The sequence below is a fragment of the Trachypithecus francoisi genome, unplaced genomic scaffold (assembly GCF_009764315.1).
Source record: "Trachypithecus francoisi isolate TF-2019V2 unplaced genomic scaffold, Tfra_2.0 Lachesis_group20, whole genome shotgun sequence".
NCBI classification, from domain to species: domain Eukaryota; kingdom Metazoa; phylum Chordata; class Mammalia; order Primates; family Cercopithecidae; genus Trachypithecus; species Trachypithecus francoisi.
In genome coordinates this window covers 64,712,446-64,721,905 of record NW_022681466.1, presented here as the reverse complement: position 1 = coordinate 64,721,905, position 9,460 = coordinate 64,712,446, and positions in this window count along the sequence as shown.

Sequence of the window (9,460 nt, the reverse complement as noted above, 5' to 3'; positions counted from 1 at the left end):
GCACCGGGCACCCGCCCGCTGCGCGCGGGGCCCCGAGGGCCACGGCGCAGGCGTCAAGGTTAGAGCCCCAGCTAGCGCTAGCCAGCGCATCGGGGCTTCCACATTCCCTTTCACTCTCTCACGCCCCCTCCTGGTCGCTTGCTCGCGCTTGCGCAGAACAAAATTAGCCTTCTTTCTCCACCGCCCAGCCGCCCGGTCTCTTCCTTTCCGCGCCCCACAACCCTGAGAACCAACCAATCAGAGGGAGGGAGGGGCCGGGCTCGCTCAGTCCGATTGGGCGGCGGCCGCACAGTCACACAGCGCTCAGGCCACACCCACTCCGCCGCCGCCAGCCCCACCAGGCTCGGACAAGTTAGGGGTGGGCATGCGCCTGAACGACTGCTTGGTCACTTTCCCCACCTTTGTCTTTCTTGGTGCGCACGCTCCAAAAAAAAAAAAAAGAAGAAGAGGAGTCGCCGCAAGGAAAAAGGTGCTCGGTGCGCACGCGCTGAGTTTTACTGTCTGCGCGTATGCATCGCCTATCTTTTAAGAATCTGTAACTCTGTGCTGTAGTAGATTTAAGAGTCATGGCTCTTGCCTTGAAGAGATTGTAATACAATGAAAGTTTTGGCCGGGCGCGGTGGCTCACGCCTGTAATCCCAGCAGTCTGGGAGGCCAAGGCGGGTGGATCACCTGAGGTCCTTGGATCACCTGAGGTCAGGAGTTCAAGACCAGCGTGGCCAACATGGTGAACCACCAACCCCCCACCCCGCATCTAATAAAATACAAAAATTAGTCGGGCTTGGTAGCACGCGCCTGTAATCCCATATACTCGGGAGGCTGAGGCAGGAGAATCACTTGAACCTGGGAGGCAGAAGTTACAGTGAGCCGAGATCGCGCCATTGCACTCCAGCCTGGGCGACAGAGCAAGACTCCGTCTCAAAAAAAAAAAAAAAGAAAGAAAGAAAGAAAGAAACAAAAGAAAGTTTTAAGAATAGTAGAATAGTTTCGGCCGGGGGCGCTGTGGCTCAGTCCTGTAATCCCAGCACTTTAGGAGGCCCAGGCGGGTGGATCACTTGAGCCCACCAGTTCGAGACCAGCCTCAACAGGGCGAAACCCCGTTTCTACTAAAACTACAAAAATTAGGCCGGGCGCGGTGGCTCACGCCTGTAATCTCAGCGCTTTGGGAGGCCGAGATCACTGGCGGGCGGATCACGAGGCCAGGAGATGAAGACCATTCTGGCCAACATGGTGAAACCCCGTCTCTACTAAAATACAAAAAATTAGCTGTGGTAGTTCCAGCTACTCGGGAGGAGTCCCAGCGACTCGGGAGGATGAGGCAGGAGAATCGCTTGAACCTAGGAAGGTGGAGGTTGCAGTGAGCGGATATCACGCCACTGCACTCCAGCCTGGGCAATGAGTGAAACTTAAAAAATAATAATGATGGGCCGGGCGCGGTGGCTCAAGCCTGTAATCCCAGCACTTTGGGAGGCCGAGACGGGCGGATCACGAGGTCAGGAGATCGAGACCATCCTGGCTAACACGGTGAAACCCCGTTTCTACTAAAAAATACAAAAACTAGCCGAACGAGGTGGCGGGTGCCTGTAGTCCCAGCTACTCGGGAGGCTGAGGCCGGAGAATGGCGTAAACCCGGGAAGCGGAGCTTGCAGTGAGCTGAGATCCGGCCACTGCACTCCAGCCCGGGCAACAGAGCGAGACTCCGTCTCAAAAAAAAAAAAAAAAAAAAAAAAATAATAATAATAATAATAATAATGATGGCAGGGTGCGGTGGCTTATGCCTGTAATCCCAGCACTTTGGGAGGCCGACGCGGGCGGATCACGAGGTCAGGAGATCGAGACCATCCTGGCTAACACGGTGAAACCCCCATCTCAACTAAAAATACAAAAAATAAAAAAAATTAAAAATAACCAGGCGTGGTGGCGGGCTCCTGTAGTCCCAGCTACTCTGGAGGCTGAAGCAGGAGAATGGCGTGAACCCAGGAGGCGGAGGTTGCATGAGTGGAGATCACGCCACTGCACTCCAGCCTGGGCGACAGAGCGCGACTCCATCTCAACAAAAACAACGACAAATAATAATAATAATAGTGCCCGGGCGCGGTGGCTCACACCTGTAATCCCACCACTTTGGGAGGCCGAGGAAGGTAGATCACCTAAGATTGGGAGTTTGAGACCAGCCTAACCAACACGGAGAAACTCCGTCTCTACTAAAAATACAAAAATTAGCTGGGCATGATGGCCCATGCCTGTAAACCCAGCTACTCAGAGGCTGAGGCAGGAGAATTGCTTGAACTCAGGAGGCAGAGGTTGCAGTGAGCCAAGATTGTGCCATTGCACTCCAGTCTGGGCAACAAGAGTGACATTCTGTCTCAATAATAATAATAATAATAATAATAAATAATTCTGGGGAAATTCAAAATAGGAAAAATTGTAATGAATTGTAATGAAATAATGGTAGTAGCAGGAAAAATTCACATTCTGGGAGTTGTCCTATGTTCCATTCACTTCTTGGATTAGAGTAAATGGTAATGCCAATTATGGAGGACATAACATAGGAGATAAAGGTTTAGAAAATAAGGTGATGAATTATACTAAGTATTTTTTTTTTGGCCTTTGAACTTAGCCACCACATCTGGCTAATTTTTAAATTTTTGTATTTAATGGTAGGGACAAACAGACCTGGAAGTCTCTTACTTCATAGTGTGATGGCAGAAGAAAGACACTGGAAAAATTATTAATATTTTAAATAATTATTAATATTGCAGCCATGGCCAGGCACAGGGCTCATACTTGTAATCCCAGCAGTTTGGGAGGCTGAGGCGGGTGGATCACCTGAGGTCACCTGAGGTCAGGAGTTCAAGACCAGTCTGTTGAAATTCCATCTCTACTGAAAATACAAAAATTAGCTGGGCATGGTGGCATGCACTTGTAGTCCCAACTACTCAGGAGACTGAGGCAGGAGAATCACTTGAACTCAGGAGGCGGAGGTTACAGTGAGCCAAGATTGCGCCACTGTACTCCAGTTTGGGTGACAGAGCAAGACTCCGTCTGAAAAAATTAAAATTAAAAATAAAAATAAAGGCGATAGAAGAAAGAAAAATAAAATATAAGAAAATTAAAGGATTAGTCAATGGAATACAACATCTGAATAACCAGAATTCCAGAAAGTGATAACAGATATAATTATCTGGGAAGGATAAAATCATCTCAAATCAATAGTAATAATTATGCAAGAAAATTTCCCGCCGGGCGCGGTGGCTCAAGCCTGTAATCCCAGCACTTTGGGAGGCCGAGACGGGCGGATCACAAGGTCAGGAGATCGAGACCATCCTGGCTAATACGGTGAAACCCTGTCTCTACTTAAAAATACAAAAAACTAGCCGGGCGACGAGGCGGGCGCCTGTAGTCCCAGCTACTCGGGAGGCTGAGGCAGGAGAATGGCGTAAACCCGGGAGGCGGAGCTTGCAGTGAGCTGAGATCAGGCCACTGCACTCCAGCCTGGGTGGCAGAGCAAGACTCCGTCTCAAAAAAAAAAAAAAAAAAAAGAAAATTCCCAAGGCCAGGTGCCATGGCTCACACCTGTAATCCTGGCACTTTGGGAGGCTGAAGCAGGCAGATCACTTGAGCTCGGGCGTTCAGGAGCAGCCTGGGCAGCATGGTGAAACCCTGTCTCTACCAAAAATACAAAAATTAGCTGGGTGTGGTGGCTCACGCCTGTAATCCCAGCACTTTGGAATGCTGAGGTGGGTGGATCACCTGAGGTCAGGAGATTGAGACCAGCCTGGTCTCAAAAATACAAAAATCAGCCACACATGGTAGCGTGTGCCTATAATCCCAACTACTCAGGAGGCTGAGGGAGGAGAATCTCTTGAACCCAGGAGGCAGAGGTTGCAGTGAGCCGAGATCACACCTCTGCACTACATACAGCCTGGGTGACAGAGCAAGACTCTGTCTCAAAAAAAAAAAAAAAAAAATTATTTACAACCTCGTTTCCTATACCTAGCCACACTCTCAATTTTTTTTGTTGTTGAGACAGAGTCTTGCTCTGTCACTCAGACTGGAGTGCAGTGGTGTGATCTCAGCTCACTGCAACCTCTGCCTCCCAGGTTCCAGCGATTCTCCTGCCTCAGCCTCCTGAGTAGCTGGGATTATAGGCGCCCACCGCAACAGCTGGCTTGGTTTTTTGTTGTTGTTGTATTTTTAGTAGAGACGCAGTTTCACCATGTTGGCCAGGCTGGTCTCGAACTCCTCACCTCAGGTGAGTCGCTCACCTCAGCTGCCCAAAGCGTTGGGATTATAGGCATGAGCCACTGCGCCCGGCCCCCACTCTCAATTAAGTGCAAGAATAGAACAGACATTTTCAGACTTTTAAGGTCCCAACAAATTTACCTCCTGGTACCCTTTCTCAAAAAGCTCCATCAAAATAAGAGTAAACCTAGAAAGAGGAAACACAGGTTCCAGGCAACAGAACGTCAACACAAGAGAGAGGCAAAGGGGATCCCCAGGATGAAGGTGAAGGGAGATCCCAACAGCGCAGCCTCAAGATTGCCTCTCTGGACTGGAGCAGGTTGAAGGGCTTTTTGAGAAATTATTCAAAATGAAGTAGATTGAAATTCCTAAGTGTTTGTATATCTTTATGAGAGATTAATTAAGGGAGAATTTGGGAATAAATTAGAGTACACAGGAAACTAAGCAAACAGAGAGGACAAGGCAGCTATAAATTCCAGGGAAAGGCCGGGCGCGGTGGCTCAAGCCTGTAATCCCAGCACTTTGGGAGGCCGAGACGGGCGGATCACGAGGTCAGGAGATCGAGACCATCCTGGCTAACACGGTGAAACCCCGTCTCTACTAAAAAATACAAAAAACTAGCCGGGCGAGGTGGCGGGCGCCTGTAGCCCCAGCTACTCCAGAGGCTGAGGCAGGAGAATGGCGTAAACCCGGGAGGCGGAGCTTGCAGTGAGCTGAGATCCGGCCACTGCACTCCAGCCCGGGCTAGAGCGAGACTCCGTCTCAAAAAAAAAAAAAAAAAAAAAATTCCAGGGAAAACAAAAATGGTACAAGAAAGAAAAAGAATTGTAACTATCCACATGGATCATACGTGTATTCATATAATCATAATAATCATAATAATGAGGCTGGGCATGGTGGCTCACGTCTGTAATCCCAGCACTTTGGGAGGCCAAGGCGGGCGGATCACCTGAGGTCAGGAGTTCAAGACCGGCCTGAACAACGTGGTGAAACCCCATCTCTACTAAAAATACAAAAATTAGTCAGGCATGGTGGTGGGTGCCTATAGTCCCAGCTACTCGGGAGACTGAGGCAGGAGAACTGCTTGAACCCGAGAGGCAGAGGTTGCAGTGAGCCGAGATCATGCCACTGCACTCCAGCCTGGGCAACAAGAATGAAACTTTGTCTCAAAAAAAAAAAAAAAAGTAAACACTAAACACAGGAGGATGGGAAGTGGAGGTGGGGTGACAGGTCGATTGGAAAAAAAGGGCTTCTCTCTTTTTTTTTTTTTTAACCTCAATGATCCTTGTTCTGAAGGGCTAGCTTCTCATCTTCCACAGTGGAAAGCCAATAGCTAATGCCTAAACAAAAAACCCTGAAGTGCGGTGGTGCAAACATGCCTCGCTTCAGCCTCAACCTCAAGAAGTGAGGCCAAGAGCAGTGGCATGCACCTGTAATCCCAGCCGTTTGGGAGGTCATGGCAAGAGGATCAGTTAAGACCAGGAGTTCATTGTTACAGTGAGCTAGGATCGTGCCACTGTACTCCAGTCCAGGCAACAGAAAAAGACCCTGTCTCTAAAAAAATAAAGACCACTTATCCCTCTCAAAAAAAAAAAAAAAAAAATTGAAGAAATTGAAAAAGAAAAAGAGACATCAAGAAGTAGTAATACTGGCCAGGTGTGGTGGCTCACACCTGTAATCCTCCCTTTTTGGGAGGCCAAAGTGGGAGGATTGCTTGAGCTCTGGAGTGCAATACTAGCCTGGGCGAAATAGTGAGACCTAGCCTCCAATAAAAAATGTGTTTTTTTGTTTGTTTGTTTGTTTTGCTTTTTTTTTTGGTTTTTTTTTTTTTTTTTTTGAGACAGAGTCTCACTCTGTTGCCTAGGCTAGAGTGCGGTGGCACGATGTTGGCTCACTGCAACCCCCGCCTCCCAGGTTCAAGAGATCCTCCTGCCTAAGCCTCCCAAGTAGCTGGGATTACAGGCATTCACCACCACATCGGCTAATTTTTCTATTTTTAGTAGAGACAAGCGGGGTTTCACCATGTTAGCCAGGTTGGTCTCAACCTCGGGACCTCAAGTCATCCGCCCGCCTCAGCCTTCCAAAGTGCTGGGATTACAGGTGTGAGCTACGGTGCCCAGCTTAATAATTTTTTTTTGGTTTTTTTGGAGACAGAGTTTCGCTCTTGTTGCCCAGGCTGGAGTGCAATGGTGCAATCTCGGCTCACCGCAACCTCTGCCTCCCAGGTACAAGTGATTCTCCTGCCTCAGTCTCCCAAGTAGCTCGGATTACAGGCATGCGCCACCACGCCCGGTTAATTTTTTTATATTTAGTAGAGACAGGGTTTCACCATGGTAGGAAGGCTGGTCACGAACTCCTGACCTCAGGTGATCCACCTGCCTTGGCCTCCCAGAGTGCTAGAATTACAGGCATGTGCCACCGTGCCCAGTCAAAAATTTGTTTTTCTTTCTTTCTTTCTTTCTTTCTTTTTTTTTTTTTTGAGACGGAGTCTTGCTCTGGCGCCCAGGCTGGAGTGCAATGGCACGATCTCGGCTCACTGCAAGATCCACCTCCCGGGTTCACACCATTCTCCTGCCTCAGCCTCCAGAGTAGCTGGGACTACAGGAGCCCGCCACAACGCCCAGCTAATTTTTTGTATTTTTAGTGGAGAGGGGGATTCACCGTGTTAGCCAGAATGGTCTCGATCTCCTGACCTCGTGGTCTGCCTGCCTCGGCCTCCCAAAGTGCTGGGATTACAGGCGTGAGCCACCATGCCTGGCCAAAAATTTGTTTTTCATTAGCCAGGCTTGATAGCACTCGCCTGTGATCCCAGATACTTGAGAGGCTGAGGTGGGAGAATCACTTGAGCCCAGGAGGTCAAGGCTGCAGTAAGCCATGATGACATCACTGCACTTGGCTTGGGCAACAGAGCAAGACCCAGTCACAAAAAAAAAAAAAAAAAAAAAATCAACATTTGCAATGGCCTGTTAGCTCAGGTGGTTAGAGCCAGGTGCTAACACCAAGGTTGTGGATTTCATCCCCATGTGGGCAAATGTATTATCACTTATGTGGCTGGAGGATGACTTGAGGCCAGGATTTGGAGACCAGCCTGGCCAACATGGAGAAACCCCATCTCTACTAAAAACACAAAAATTATGGGCCTGGCATGGTGGCTTACACCTGTAATCCCAGCTCTTTGGGAGGCTGAGGTGGGCAGATCATCTGAGATCAGGAGTTTGAGACCAGCCTGGACAACATGGTGAAAACCCATCTCTACTAAAAAATACATAAAAATTAGGAGGTCACGTGCCTGTAATCCCAGCTACTCAAGAGGCTGAAGCAGGAGAATCACTTGAACCTGGGAGGCAGAGGTTGCATTGAGCCAAGATCACACCGCTACACTCCAGCCTGGGCAACAAGAGTGAAACTCTGTCTCAAAAAAATAAATAAATTAGCCGGGCGTGGTAGCACATGCCTGTTATCCCAGCTACTTGGGAGGCTGAGGCAGGAGAATCACTTGAACCTAGGAGGCAGAGGCTGCAATGAGCCCAGATCTCACCACTGCACTCCCGCCTGGGAGATAAAGTAGACTCTGTCTCAAAAAAACAAAACAAAACAAAACAAAACTCAATTGAGAGTGGTTGCCTTGGAAGAGTGAGGAGAGTTGGGAGACAAATTTTTTTTTTTTTGAGACTCAGTCCTGCTCTGTCGCCCAGGCTGGAGTGCAGTGGCCTGATCTCAACTCACTGCAAGCTCTGCCTCCCGGGTTCATGCCATTCTCCTGCCTCAGCCTCCCGGGTAGCTGGGACTACAGGCGCCCACCACCATGCCCAGCTAATTTTTTTGTATTTTTAGTAGAGACAGGGTTTCACCGTGTTAGCCAGGATGGTCTCAATCTCCTGACCTCATGATCCGCCTGCCTCGGCCTCCCAAAGTGCTGAGGTTACAGGCGTGACGGAGTGCAAAGATATTCTATGAATATTAGTAAGATCTGGGACCAAGGTGAAGATAATAACATTAAAAACACAAACTCTGAAAACCAAAGACAAAACAAGATGGGAACAAGATAAATTTTGGAAGTATTGGCTGGGCACTGTGGCTTACGGGTGTAATCCCAGCACTTTGGGAGACCGAGGCAGGCAGATCGAAGTTGGAGACCAGCCTGACCAACATGGAGAAACCTCGTCTCTATTAAAAATACAAAATTAGCCGGGTGTGGTGGCGCGTATCTGTAATCCCAGCTACTCAGGAGGCTAAGGCAGGAGAATTGCTTGGACCCAGGAGGCGAAGGTTGTGGTGAATGAGATGGCACCATTGCACTCCAGCCTGGGCAACAAGAGCGAAACACCATCTCAAACAAACAAAAAAGATGTTGGGAGTATTAAGTTTACTAGTTTATACTCTTTTATCTTCTGCATTAGTGATTAAAATTTGCTTTTTGAGACCGGGCTTTGCTCTGTCACCCAGGCTGGAGTGCATTGGCAGGTTTTCAATTCACTGTAGCCTCAAACTCCTGAGCTCAAGCCATCCTCCCATCTCAACCCCCCAGTAGCTGGAACTACAGGCATTTGCCACCACGCTCAGCTAATGTTTTTGTATTTTTTGCAGAGACAGGGTTTAGCCCTATTGCGCAGGTTAGTCTTGAACTATTGGACTCTATTATAATAATCTACCCACCTTGGCTTTCCAAAATGCTGGGATTACAGGTGTGAGTCACTGTACCCAACCTATTATTGTTTTTGTTTTGAGACAGGATCTCACTCTGTCACCCAGGCTGTAGTGCAGTGGTGCAAACATGACTCACTTCAGCCTTGACCTCTAGGGTTCAGGTGATCCTCCCACCTCAGCCTCCTGAGTAGTTGGGACTACAGGCATTTGCTACTGACCTGGGCAAATTTTATTTATTTAGTTTTTGTTTCCTTTGGGTTTTTTGTTTTTTTGTTTGTTTGTTTCTTAGACAGAGTCTTGCTCTGCTGCCCAGAGTGCAGTAGTGCAATTTCGGCTCACTGCAACCTCTACCTCTTAGGTTCAAGTGATTCTTCTGCCTCAGCCTCCTGAGTAGCTGGGATTACAGGCATGCACCACCAAGCCCAGCTAATTTTTGTATTTTTAGTAGAAACAGGGTTTCACCACGTTGGCCAGGCTGGTCTCAAACTCCTGACCTCCGGTAATCCACCCACCTTGGCCTCCCAAAGTGCTAGGATTACAGGCGTGAGCCACCGTGCCCAGCCATTTT